This window comes from Phoca vitulina, unplaced genomic scaffold (genome assembly GCF_004348235.1).
Source record: "Phoca vitulina isolate PV1807 unplaced genomic scaffold, GSC_HSeal_1.0 scaffold33, whole genome shotgun sequence".
Lineage (NCBI taxonomy): Eukaryota > Metazoa > Chordata > Mammalia > Carnivora > Phocidae > Phoca > Phoca vitulina.
The window spans coordinates 7,962,973-7,976,953 of record NW_022589736.1 but is presented as its reverse complement, the minus strand read 5'-3'; the positions used below and the strand labels follow the sequence as shown (position 1 = coordinate 7,976,953).

General features: G+C 41.6%; 1 protein-coding gene across 1 annotated transcript in view; it reads right to left on the bottom strand.

The window, feature by feature from the left end:
- RBM17 (RNA binding motif protein 17) overlaps window positions 1–4,338 on the bottom strand; it is a 62,847-nt gene extending 58,509 nt beyond the window's left edge. Inside the window, exon 1 of the mRNA XM_032425890.1 lies at window positions 3,601–4,338. The gene's annotated coding sequence lies outside the window, so the exon portion shown is untranslated. The remainder of the gene's footprint in view (window positions 1–3,600) is intronic.
- Window positions 4,339–13,981: the final 9,643 nt, after the last annotated feature.

Genomic DNA, 13,981 nt, shown 5'->3' with positions numbered 1-13,981 from the left:
TTCTCTTGTCAAGAGCTCGTTTTTTCTCTCTCTGAGTAGGTTGTGAGCATTCTCAGAGCAGGTCTGAATTTCTTAGATCTCCCCAGATCCTAGCACCATGCTTTAACCGTAGGTATGCAGTCAACATTTTTTGAGGGATGACTTGAAAGAGGTGAAATTCTTTTATCCAAGTTTTGCCTTCTCCCTTCCTGAGACTCGCCTGTTGGAGATGTGAGTCCACAATGAAATAGCAACGAGGACAGCAGCAGGATAGAAGAGGGAGAAATTGTGGGATTCCTGAGCTCACTGGCCTTCTGTCTTGCCCCTAACTCACAGAGAAAGCTGTGCTCAGCATTTTAACACACCTTCAAAGTGAAGTCAACTCCAAAAGGCATGAGCAAGAAATGGGATTTCTTTACTCACGTTTTTTGTGGAAATGTTGGGGAAAGGGGTTAACATTGCAAAGCAAATCACAAACTATTATTTGCCAATGATCTTAAAAATCTCTTTAAGCTCTCTATTTAATTTCCCCGAAGTTCCCCTTAATTTTTCACTCTCTCTGAACCCCTTCTCTGCCACTCTCTGTCATCTCTACTTCTCCATTACCAATCCACCATCTCTTTTTTTCTATAAAGCAATTTTTCTTGCCCTTGGCATCTCTAATGTGCATACTCATGCCCTCCCTAGTGACCATGCCTTTGAGAACTGGTGACACCATCTTCAACAAATAGGAGTCAGCAAGCTGTGGTGCCTCATCACCTATGGGACTCACCATCCCTCACTGTGATCACTTCTTTCTTTCTTTTTTTTTTCAGTTTTTTTTTATGTTATGTTAGTCACCATACATTCCATCATTAGTTTTTTGATGTAGCGTTGATCACTTCTTTCTTATCTCTTTGCTCCTTATCCCATCCTTTCTCCTCATTTTTTATGTCTGCTTTCAATCATTCAAGATCCATCTCTTTTATCTTCCCTTCAAAGGAGAATCTGTGCCACTTGGGACTAGGGGCATTGTTGAAAGGACCATCAAAGCGACAAGCCATAATGGTAAATGAGGGGAAAGTGAAAGAAGGTGATAGATTTCTCACCACATCTTCTCCCTTCACCTGCTCCTCCTTTACCCCCTTCTCCTCTATCTAGACTCTTAGAAATAGTTTCTGCTACAAGCTAACTACTCATTAGTGGGGTGACGGAAGAGATGGAGGAACCAAGGTTTAGGATAGAATGGATGATGAATGCCAAAAACAGAGTTCCCGTTCAAGGACCACCCAATAGAGTGGGAATGAGAGAACGACCAAAAGTGAACAACTAACTACTGTCCATTAAAGGCACTGCCATTCTGCCCCTCACCCAACTTCAGCCTCAGGCACCTGGATTTAACCACCTGTTGTCTCTTCCCATCTGCCCTTGCTGGCCTCTTCATTCTGTGTTCACTAGCATCTCCACCAGGGAACGTTCAAGGAAGGGAAAAGATGAGACTCAAATCAGTGAATGTTACCTCTACCAAAGTTCACAACTTCCATTCTTTACTTCTTGTCCCCGTATACCAGGTAACAAAACTGCAATTTTCCTTTGCAAGATGTCCTGACATCACTCCTCCTTGCCATTCCAATTTGTGTCACTTCATTCAGGTCCTTATTATTTCATGCCTGGGGACTATCTTAGCATCTCTATACTCTCAATCTCCCCTGCACCTTTACTCTCTCCTGTTGGCTGTGCCCAGCTCAGGCATCACTTGGATTGTCTCCCACCCCTTCTTTGACATCTTCGACGGTTAAAGTCCAGATATCTTATATTGTCCATCATGGTCCACCCCAGTTTGAATCTAACTGACATTTCTACCCATAGCTTCTACCAACTGTCTACCCGGCTCTGCTTCTGGCCAACTGCAGACCATGCCTTGTTACCTCAGTATGTCCACCTATCAAGGCTGCACTTATCCCTCAAGGACAATTCTTAGGCCTTTCTTGATCATACCAACCCACTAAATTTTCCCTTCCTGACTTTCTGCTGTTCTTCTTATCATGACCATTTGTATTTGTCACTTTTTACCATTAGAAAATTATCTCTCAAGCCTAAGATAAGGCAGATTGGTCAGAAATTTGCTGTCTGTAAGGAACAGTTTCTTCTGGGAAGTACCAAGCTTTTCTGGTAACAGGGTTGAGCAATTTCCTGATAAACTGAGACTCAACTTGCACCGTTGACCGTCTGTCCTGTGAGGAACTCAGTTACCTTTAACCAAAGGTTCCTTTCTTGAGCCTAATCTATCAATGTTATCTAGCTACTTTTTCTTCCAAAAACAAAACAAAACCCTCTACTAGAAAAAAAAATCTTTGAACTGGACTCACTGGAAATTACCTCCTTGCAGCAGGCTTGAAACAAAACTTTGACATTGCTCACAAAGAATGTGTCTGTAGTTGCTTTATCAAATGCTAGTTATATTTTTATGCATAACTGCCTTCACAAATAGCAGTATAACAGCATATAAACAGTGGATTACAGTACAGCATGACAGGTACTATGACAGTGAGTAGATAGGATTAGAAAAGACCTCTTGGAAGAAGTGATACTCGTGTCTTTCCATTTCAATTGTACATTCATTAAGTACAGCAGTTTTGGTATATAGAGCACTGGTGTGAGATGATATATAATTCATGACAAAATGGTTCTGCTACCTTCTCCTCTCCCTAGATCTTCTGTCTCTGTACAGTGCAGTGTGACATCAACTAGAAAGCTCAAGGTCAGGAAACGAGGACTGAAAGTTCACTCAGTGCAAACTGTAAAAGTCAACTAAGTTATTTGTTCTACATTAATCCATCTTAGTACCAAGAGTTGGTCCTCTTATTTTGTCAGAAAAATTGTGGGGGCTTGGTGATATGGTATTATTTTGAAACATTTTGTTAATATGAATTTAAATATTTTATAAAGACAATTACTCAAAGGCATTTTTTTGTGCTGCTTTACTAGTGGTCCTAGGGGTTCCTTAGCTGCTTGACCTTCAACAACATCTTGTTTTAAATGTCAAGCTACGTTCATGTGAAACTTTAATATTAGGAAGAAACTTCAGGGGCACCTGGGTGGCTCAGCCGTTAAGCGGCTGCCTTCAGCTCAGGTCACGATCCCAGGGTCCTGGGATCGAGCCCCGCATCAGCCGCCCTGCTCCAGGAAGCCTGCTTCTCTCTCTCCCACTCTCCCTGCTTGTGTTCCCTCTCTCGTTGTGTCTATGTCAAATAAATAAATAAAATCTTTAAAAAAAAAAAAGGAAGAAACTTCAAATTACAACATGTCAGACAATGGAATCATTTAGATTTATTGTTTAAAGCAAAATGGCAGAGCCCCCATATTTGGGAAAGATAAAGTGAAAACATTTTTGCTTAGAAGCTAATAAAATGCTGTGTTTTTTTCCCCCCATTTATGGTGAGTTATGGTTGTTCTTATGTGATTTGAAAATTGTTGAGCCATTCTTAAGCAAGCCTGCTATCCCCTGGGAAATCACTAATACAGGAGCAGGTGATGTTTGATCTGTCCATTGAGACGAATTATATTAGTCAGGGTAAGTTAAGCTGCTGTAACAAAAGACCCCGCAATAATGTGGCGTAATGTACAAAAAATTTTACTTACAGATAGCAATTTGAAGTACATATTCCTGGTCCTATGCAGCTGCATCCAGGCATTCAGAAACCCAGTTGGAGCACAGTGCTGGGCTTTTCAACACCCAGCTTCCAAAATTACTCTGGTCACATCATTCCAGCCTACAGGTAAGAAGAAATACCAGGGTTTCCAGTAAAACAAATGAGGTGGAAGTCCAAAACATCACTTCCACTAACGTTTCTTGGCAAGAAGTTCATCCCAGAACCATACCTAGCTACGGGAGGCTAGGGAATGTATTCTATTCATTTGCCCAAGAAGAAAGGAAGAATGATTTTGGTGAACTGCTGGTGGTCTCCATCACACTGTCATGTTGTGGCTGTCAATTTACTGGTCTCTGGTCTGTCACGTAACTGAGTTTTAATTTCATCATGTGTTTATGACATTGTTCAGTTTGGTGAATACCCAACATTTATATCACAAAGTCCTGCTGACTCACTTCTGTGACTAAAAATTTTACATAGTTCTGCCACTGGGACTGACACGAACAAGCAACAAGCCCTAACATTTCCAAGTGAAAATGAAAAAATGCAACCTGAAATTTCTTGAAAATGGAGGCAAATCAGCTGATAATTTTTTTGGAGCAGTGTGCAATTTCTCTGCTCCTCTCTTTCCGCCAACATACCAGTGTAAGACAGTGTGTAGGCACGGTCAAATGTGGCCTCTGTTATGAGGGTCTAACTAAGCCAACTCACCTCATAAAAATTACAGCTATATGGTTTAAAAGGCCCCCTGAATCACTATTTTCATTTTAACAGTTTGGGTACCAGGGCGCCTGGGGGCTCAGTCGGTTCAGCGGCCGACTTTTGGTTTCGACTCGGGTCATGATCTCATGGGTTCTGCGATGGAGCCCTACATCAGCCTCCTGGCTCAGTGGGGAGTCTGCTTAAGAGTCTCTCTCTCCCTCTTTCCCTCCCCCAACTCGTGCATGCATGTGCTCTCTCTCTCTCTCTCAAAACAATAAATAATATATTTTTTTAAAATTTATACTTTTTTAATAATAAAAATGAAAAATAAAAGGTCTTTAACCTATTTTATTAATATTTTATCACTTTGTTACTAATAAAATAAAATAGATTTAGCTCTTCTAATTATTATGAGGAGGAGCTGAGGGAGGTTTTGTTGTAAAGCTAAAACAAATCATGCTTCAAATTTTGATTATTTTATAAAGAAATTAATTAATTTGTGAGATTAACTTTTGCTGTCTACTTTAACCCAAATGTACATTATGAGTCCTGGTTAGTATTTCTTTGATCCTCAAACAATTTGTAAATAAATATCATTAAATTTAATTTTTCTTTAACTTCATAAAAGTAAAAGAAACTGACATAAAATTGAAGGTATTAGTGAACTTTAGGTAATTGTCACTTTCCATCAAGAAATATTAATTCCTTAGACCTTCTAGAGTTTAAGAAAAACATGAAGCACATTAAAAATCTTGGAGGTAATCGTGGTTTTATTTGCTTCTTCATTACATATATGCTCGTTCTCTGAGCTAGTCCAGATTTCACGTTGTGGCCTTATTTTCCTTTTACTACTTTACTCTTGCTGGTAGCCACTAACCTGTCTCTTCTTCCTTTTTTGAACATTTCAGTCCTAAAGCTTTCAGGCAGAGCAAAGCAAGGGAGACAAATGTGGTTTCTGGTGGAAGGTGGCACAGTAGCCCAGAATGGTGGTGGGGTCACAGCCCAAAGGTAGTGAGGAAGGAGTCTCCATGGGGAGACGGTCTGGAATGAGGAGTCAGGGTCCAAGCAGAGTGGAACAGCGGGTCCCCACAGGGAGCGGCCCAGTGGAGGAAGTTAGAACCTGATCAGGGTGAGAGGGGTCCACTAGCACAGGCAGATTGGCAGGGGCTATCTGAGCCCAAGCGGGATGGGAAGGAGGTTCACACATGGGGCTGGTAGCAGAACTCAAGCAAGTAGAGATCATCCCCAAAAGGAAGGGCCCAGCATAGTGGCGCAGCACCCAAGCAGGGTCAAAAGGACATCCGTGGAGGTGTGGGGGGCTAGCCTGTTAAGGGTTGTCAGAGCCTTTTCAGGAGGAGGTCATTCCCTCAGAGTTTGGGGGCTGGCTCAGAATAGGAATTCAGCATCTGAGCAGGGAAAGAAGGGAATCCATGTGGGGCAAGGGATGGTGGCAGGGATCAGAGGCTGATAACATAAAGGGGGATTTATCAAAAATTAAAGAGACTAGAGATAATGGAAACCAGATTTTCCACTGTCAGGGAAGGGAGTTACAAATGTAGGAAAGGAAAAAACTAGAATTCAACTCTGTGGTATTAGATTGGAATTGGGATGTTGGGATATATCAGTGTGAACTCATGATTTTCAATATGTATTGATGGGTATAGAAATACATATAGATGTAAAGGTGAGTGGGTGAATGTGTGTGTGTGTGTGTGTGCATGCATGTGTACATGTATATATTGTATATGCATATATTCCCTACTTTGTGCACTGGAAGAGCCTGGGATTAGTTCTTCCCCAATGGCAATGAGCACATCTTGGCTTCTAAAGATTATTTTCCTCTAAAGGAACCAGGGCTCCTTGGATAAATGGCTGATTCCAGGGCTGGGACAGAGACAGTCAAAGATCACCCCAGAAAATCTTTTTATGCCCCCAAAGCAAGAAGTACTCGAGAGGAATGATGGGGCACATCAAAATGACACAGGAGCCAGCTTGAATGGGCTCCCAATTGACAAATGGAGACAATTTAAGCACTGAAATAAGTAATAGTAATAGATTATAACCCACTGAATAAAATAAAAAATCATGAGTCCACATAGATACAAATAAATGAATAAATAATGGATATTTACATCATATCACAAGGTATTTATTACAAAGAGGAAAACTGTCTCTAAAGTGGGGGCACCTGGAAGATACCTCTTTATTTAATCAAGTGACCAAAGTAAACATCATCAGTAATGGGATAAAAGGGTGATGGTAAGAACACAGCACCACTTCTGTGTTATTCCTGCCAAAGATGCAAAACCTAAATCTAATCATGAGGAAACCATATATAAATCCAAATTGAGAGATAATCTACAAAATGGCTCATCTGTAATCCTCAAATATGTCAGGTCTTAAAAACCAAGAAAAGACAAAGGACCTGCTAAAGACACATGACAACTACATGCAACAAATGGTTCTGAATTGGATCCTTTTGCTGTGAGGGACGTTACTGAGACAGCTAGAGAAACTTGGATCTAAGGATTGAATGGTAGTAACGCATCAACATTGTTTCCTAACTGATGGTTGTAGTGCTGTTGGAGAATTTCCTTGTTGGTAGGAAATACCCACTGAAGTATTCAGGGGCAAAGGAACATCGCATTGGCAACTACTCTTACATAGCTTATTGGGAGGAGGTATTTGTATTGTACTTAAAATTTTTTCTGTAAGTTTGTTTCAAAATTATACAATGATAACTCTATCTAGCAAAACTCCACTAAGCTAGAGCTTTTAATCACTGGGACAGACTCTAGGGATAACAGGGATTGCCGCACTAATGCATACGGTTGAAAATGTTTCTAGCAGTGAGGTTAAACCTTCTCTGGAATCTTAAAAAAATAATCTCGTCACACTTTGATAAGCATCTCACTCCCAGGAAGAGATCAGTTGACTATTTTTCTCTTCAAAGTCTGGTACTCAGCTTGGAAACTACTCTTAGTTCATTTGCAGAATTCCAAGGCTCTCTTCAGAGGTAGTTACTTTCTGAGAGAACGTCAGAGGTGGAGATAATACATATTGGAACCGTGAATTGCTTTAGTTTGCACAGATGGTCTTCCTTTTGCTTGCTTTTGAATATTTTAAAAAATTTTATTTTACTATAACTAGATGATTGCTAATGGACATGAATTTCCAGATAGTAAAACATAGTCAACCATTTCATGAAAAGCAGAAGATAACTCTGATAATTAAACAAGGAAGAAAGATTTAATTTTGCAAAAAAAAAAAAAAAAAAAGTCCAAAGTTTAAAACCAAAGCCCACTTTTTAAAAAAGATTTTATTTCTTTATTAGAGAGAGAGAGCACATGCATGAGAGAGAGTGAGAGAGAGAAAGAGAGAGAGCAGGAGCAGGGGCAGGGGGAGAGGGAGAAGCAGACTCTCTGATAAGCAGGGAGCCCGATGTGGGACTCCATCACAGGACCTTGGGACCACGACCTGAGCCGAAGGCAGACACTTAACCAACTGAGCCACCCACGTGCCCCCAAAGCCCACTTTTAGTATGATCCTTTAAGAGAAAGACAAATCTGGAGGCAAAATATCTTGTAAAATGACAATTCACATTCAAGAACCTGGGCATCATGGTGAAATGATTATAGCCACTCCCAAATATAGATCTCGGGAGACAATTCATGAATTCTGAGTATGGGTCAGTCTTCTGCTTCCTTTTCAATTACCTCAATATTGAAGACCCCGCCATGGTCCCTCCCCCCATCTCGTGTGGCACCTGCTGACTCCTCAGGGAGCAGCAAGTCTGGCGGGGACCTCGATTTCACAGTGATGTCAATTTATGAAATGCTAAATGAGACCACTGCCAAGAAATGCTTGCTCACCCTCTTTCAGCAGCAGGGGAATCTCCCTTCCCTTCTCTGGGTGAAGCTGAAGAAAGGATTCATAAATGAAGTCCAATCCTTCTCACCAGCCCCAGCCCACACCTCCCAGCAATTGAACTTGAAAAAAAACCTGGTTAAAACCACTTCCTATATTTGACAGTAGAGAGGGCTAGGCACAATTTCCTGACTGAACAAAGCAGCCTAATACTTAAAGAGAGCAACTCCAGACTGTTATAGAGACTAGAGGGACCACAGCAAGGTTGACACCCCGAACAGGCTGATATCCTTTCATCTCCCATCCTCCCAGCATGATGTAAATAAGAGGCTGATAGGAAACTCGGCCTTCTGCAAAGAAACACCTTCTCTTCGCTGCCCTCAAGAAGGCAGCTGATCCCACGTGCCAGGAAGATGGAGCCAAGCTTGCTGATGTGGGGAATCTCTACATTCATCACAGTATCTGGCTACATGACAGGTAAGAGGTCATGGGTGCCCTCAGAATCTTGGGAAGGCTAATGGATATTACCTCTTCCCAGCCACAGAATCAGGGGGAGGGCACCTAAGTAGAAAATGCAGACAAAGGGGTTGAATCTCGGGGTCTACCCCTTGTCCATGACCCACCAGGGCCCCATGTTATGCTTCAGTCATCCCTGATCTATAAACAGAGCTTGAAATGGTGGGATCTTCTGCCACTCCATCTTTGTTATCTCTGGGGTGAATAGAGTGGCATGATATTTGAATGTTAACAGGATACTAATGAGCAGATTCCTCAAGAAATGTTCTCTTATATTCCAATGGATTCAGTTTTTCACTGCACCAACCAGCTGTAAGATAACACTAAAAATCTACTAGGAATCTCTCTAAGACCAGGGTAATGTCCTGAAATGCTAGTAACCGATATAGGAAACACCGGGATAATTTAAGTTTTGCTTCAAGGATGTATATGCTGTTTTTTACTACCTCAGGAGATAATGCCTAGGATTTTCCTTACATGTGCAATGTTATAGAAATTTTGGAAAGTGTAAGAGTACTCACTTTCAGAACTCTACTTTTTCTTATATTTTCATGTGTATATATGCATGTATACATATGTGTATGTATGTGTGTATATACACACACACACACACATATGCAAATTTTGGATTTCATTCATCCTTTCAAATGGGTTTTGTCAAAGTTTTTTTTTTTTAACAAATAAGAAACCACTAAGTTCTACCTCAAACCACCTTTCCTAATTGAGTGTGAATTTTCTAATAACTTCTTCCCTTGCTTACCAGGAAGACAGATAAGATATCAAAGTCTACAATTTCATAGCCTTAATTTCTAGATGAATAATAATGCTAACTGGCCATAGAAAGATGTGTTAAGTGAAACATGTTGTTGCATATAAGGCGCCTTTTTGCTTACTTGGTGAAGTAACTAGGTTATGTTGAGCTGTGAACTGACCCAGGGGTAGGAATTTCTTCACTATGGAGTTAAAGAAGGCATGATTTCTGGAAGGCTTATAAGAAGATTTCTGTTTCAGCATAATCTTTGCAAAGTGGGAGGACAGTCCAAGTTAAAACAGAAAAGCCTTTACAATATCTCTGGGAAACACATTTCAAGTAAACTTGTGTTATTGCTAGCTACTGGTGACTTATCTGAAGATATGAATGGTCTTGGTGGCAGCGTGGCAAGTGGGAGTATTATGAGGACTCTTCCATTCACTCAGGTCTCCAAAAATCTATTCAATACCTCTTAGTCCCCATCTCGACACTGTAGGAAATATAAAAATGAACAAGACATAGTCTCAATCCTTGAGAGACTTATAACTTAGTAAGGGAGGGAAAGGCATGGGTATCATAACAGTACTACAGATTAGAATTTGATGGGATCTATGTGAGCAGGACTAACAGAGAAGCTTCATGAGAGTAGCATGCAAAAAGAGCACTGAGAGACTAGTAAATTTCCCCCAAGTGGACATTCCAGATAGAAAGGCCCCTATGAGCAAAGACACAGCAGAGGATGAGGGAAGAGCAAGTGGTCTGCTGTGGCCCCAACACTGGATGGGCATGTGGGGACGTTGGGGATCAAGTCTGAAAAGATAGGATGGGGTCAAATGAATGATCCAAGGCCTTAGATAGCAAGTTATAAACTTTAACCTCATTTGGTAGTCAATGAATGACTACTAGAAAATAAAAATGGCCATGACCACTAAAGAGCACCTTCTATGTGCCAGACATGTAAGTCTTATTTTCATCTTCATAACTGCTTCACAGTGTGGATGTCACAAACTCACTGGATGAAGGATCCAAAACTCAGAAGTCACACAGACAGGAACAGAGTTGACGTTCAAACCCAGGGCTCCCTGACTTAGCTCTTTCCATTCATTGCAGACACCTCTATGGAGGTGACTCTGGCATAGAGTGGAGGGAGATCAGGTGCACAGAGATAAGTTGCGAGGCCCCTAAAATTTTAAGTCCAGTCAAGAGGCAAATGAGGACCTGGTGGCCAAAGAGAGTGAAGTGGGTTGAGTTTCTGGGTTTAACATATGGTTTAGGAACCACCCCAGGATAAGAAAGAATCTCATCTCAGACCTTTTCCTCCAAGAGAAGGAACCCAGTCTTAAAATAAACAAGACTTTTTATTCCTCAGGGGGGAGAGGTCTCTAACGAAATCAAACAGACTGTCAACAGATGCAATTTCTAGCTGATTCATAAGGCAGATTTTCATTCTGAAAATTTCCAAAGCCACCAGTTAAAATTGTGATGGGTTGCAGAGGATGTATTAGTCAACTTAGGTGTTTTTAGTCTCTATATTACTGGGTCCTGGGATGTGGTTAAAAAGAGAATTCTGATGTTACCAACATGGCACGTTAGTGAAGGCACCTTTCTCAGAATTGTGGAAATTCTGAAAGTTTATCTATGCTTTGATCATCTTTCTTTCATTCTAGGAATTCTGTGATCAAATCTTCATCCCCTAGATTCAAAAAAAAAAAAGGAAAGAAAGAAAGAAAGAAAGAAAGAAAAACCCAAAACGTGGAAACCCATTAAGATGATATTTTTGTCTAATTATCCCTTCTTGTAAAGACTACTGCCCACACTGGAATTTCCCATCTTCAGGTTTGTCATTAAAACCCAAAATGTTTAACTCTCCACATTTAATCATTCCATTTCTTTAGATCCCAAAGTGTTGTTACCATGGTTAACTTTGATCATCTTCAAGATATACCTTGGAGAGACAGGGCTTTGGTAAGCTTAGGGAATACCTCATAGATCAGTTGCTACTTTCTTTAAAACAGCATGTTTTAAATAGGCAGTGCTGTATGTCACCTGTACATATGCTCCATTTTAGATTTGAGCAAACCAAGGCACACAAAAAAGTGATTTCACTCATGGTCAGTTAGAGGTGCTAGTAAAGAACTATTGTTGACCCCTACAACTCCACCACTTGACCCCACTCATCTCAAAGAGAAGTATTCTTAGATTTCTTTGGCTAAGTCTTGAGCATTCTGGATACTTCTCTGCTATGTCTTGTGGAAGTCATTCCTGTAATAGTCACCCTTGAGCCAGGCTATCCCTCAACATGGTGGCCATTCAAGTGAATTTCCTTGCTCCCCTCATTGCCCAGAGGCCAGTAGAAACTTCAAAAATTAAGAGTTCCCTTAGAAAGTAGGGTCTGTCACCTGAGGTCAGTGAAGAGAAGAATTAGGAGAAAACTGAACTTTGAAAGTGGGCCAAGGCACCTCCTAACAAACATTGTTGGAGGATGGAAGATAAGACATGTGAAGAGCATGACTTTTGACAAATTGCTCTCCCTCCCTGGGCCTCGGTTTCTCTCTGTAAAATGAGAAGGTTGATAGAGATGATTTTGAGACTTGTTTTGTCAAAAATTCTGAAAAGGAAAGAAAATAAGCTCTGCTTAAAAGGCATTTTCAAGCTGGGGTATTTTCAGATGAAAAAGTTTCCAGACTGAAGACATATACACAGGGTCTGGGTTAAAGAGACATTTAAGTGGCGGAGTACCAAAGCCCAACATCTCATTGCAGGTTATTTCCAACTCTTGAAAGGTACTCCACTGCACTCAGACATGACCCACTGCTTCCGTACATGCTGCAGTTGTAAGCATCAAGGCCAAAACACCACTGAGGGCTGGTGAGGTGTTCTGCTGCTTGTTTGCTTCCTCAGGGAATCTTCGCCTTCAAACAATTTCCTTGTTCCTCACAGAAGAGGTCCTACACGAGTGGGAACCTGTTTCTCTACTCTTTATTGCTGGCCATTTCCTGTGAGAAAAGGAAAGGTCTTCATTCAATTGATTGCTTCAAAAGTTATAAGCCCTCCATCCCTGAAAATGTTCAAAGAGAGGCTGTCTGGCCACTTCTGGGGGATGCCATCAAGGGGTGCCCATGCTGGATGGGAAGAGGGACAGGGTGGCCTTCTGGCCTCTTTCCAACCATCCACGTTGGTTCTCCTCTGCCTCCTTCCAATATGTTTTACTTCCCCTTCTAGAAAATGAAATTAAGGATATGTGATTTTCACATTTTTCAAATCCAAGATCACACACGAGTGCAGATTTTTGGCTCTAGGAGAGAAAGCACAGTCCACTGTCTGCCCCCTGCCCCAAACTCTGACAGTGGCGAGAAACAGAAAAGGAAGATGACTGAGACTGGGCAAGGGGAAGCCTCTGAAAAGGTAAAACTTGAACCATAGGTTTGTGTTCGGCAAACTTCCAGTTAGCCAGACATTCGGAGTAAAAAGTTCCTCCATCCCTTTCCTCTCCACAGAGTCAAGGGCTCCCTTTCTCTGGAAGTGGTTGAGCGAAGCCTCAATGAGGGGTTGTCAAACATGGGTGGAGAGATTTCCCAAACCAGGCAGGAGGCTGAAGTGAGAGCCTCTGATCCCTTTGGACTTAGAATCTGTGACTGCTTCTCTCCGGGCTGACAATGCGTGCCACGCTGGCAACAGTCTGTGGCCCACCGTGGGGGCCCTCAAAAGCTCTCGGGGGGTCTCTAAACTTCCTGAGATCCTCGTCTCTTGTTCAGCTCTTCATCTAGGCAGGTGTCAGGTGAGGAAAGCTCAAAGACCCTTAAATACCTTCCTCTTTCCCTGTCTTCCTAATAATTTCTTAAGGAAGTTCTTCTTTGGCGGAGTCAGCCAATGCCCCAGGTAGCATCAAGGGGAAAAAAAAAACAGCCCAGAGAACCTCATTGCGTAAAGATCAACTCATTTGTCACTCTTATACACAGAGCCTGAACATCTCAACAGGGAGAACAATGTGATAGCAAGAATCCATCTAGCTTTTTGGTTCTTAATCTTTTTTGAGTGGTGAGTCCTTGAGAAAATTTGATGAGCTCTAACTGTCTCCTCAGAAAAATGTACACAGACACAAAATCTGGAGTATAATTCTCTGGGTTGTAGCCTCCCTGTAAACCAGGGTCACCCAGTAAGACCTCTGAACTGTTCTTTACCATCTTAACACTTATAGTCATGAACAGAGAGAATGAGACACAGAAAGTTACCCTCCCTGGGAAGAGATCTGTAGTAGGCTTGGCAAAGGCAACTTAAGAGGCATGGTTGTACCTAGGGAGGACAGCAAGAAAATGACAAACCAAAAACACTAGGCAAGCAAGGAAAGTGGAGAACCAGGACTAGAATCCCGGCCTCTTAAATTCCAGTCTAATATTCCTGCATGTCTTTACATGGACTCTCAGTGATACACATCCATCCATCCATCTGCACGTTAGCAACACCAAGATGAAAGAGAGGGTGGTCCTTGCCCTCAAGCTGCTCATGGGGATGAAACATCTGCTGAGCAGTTCCT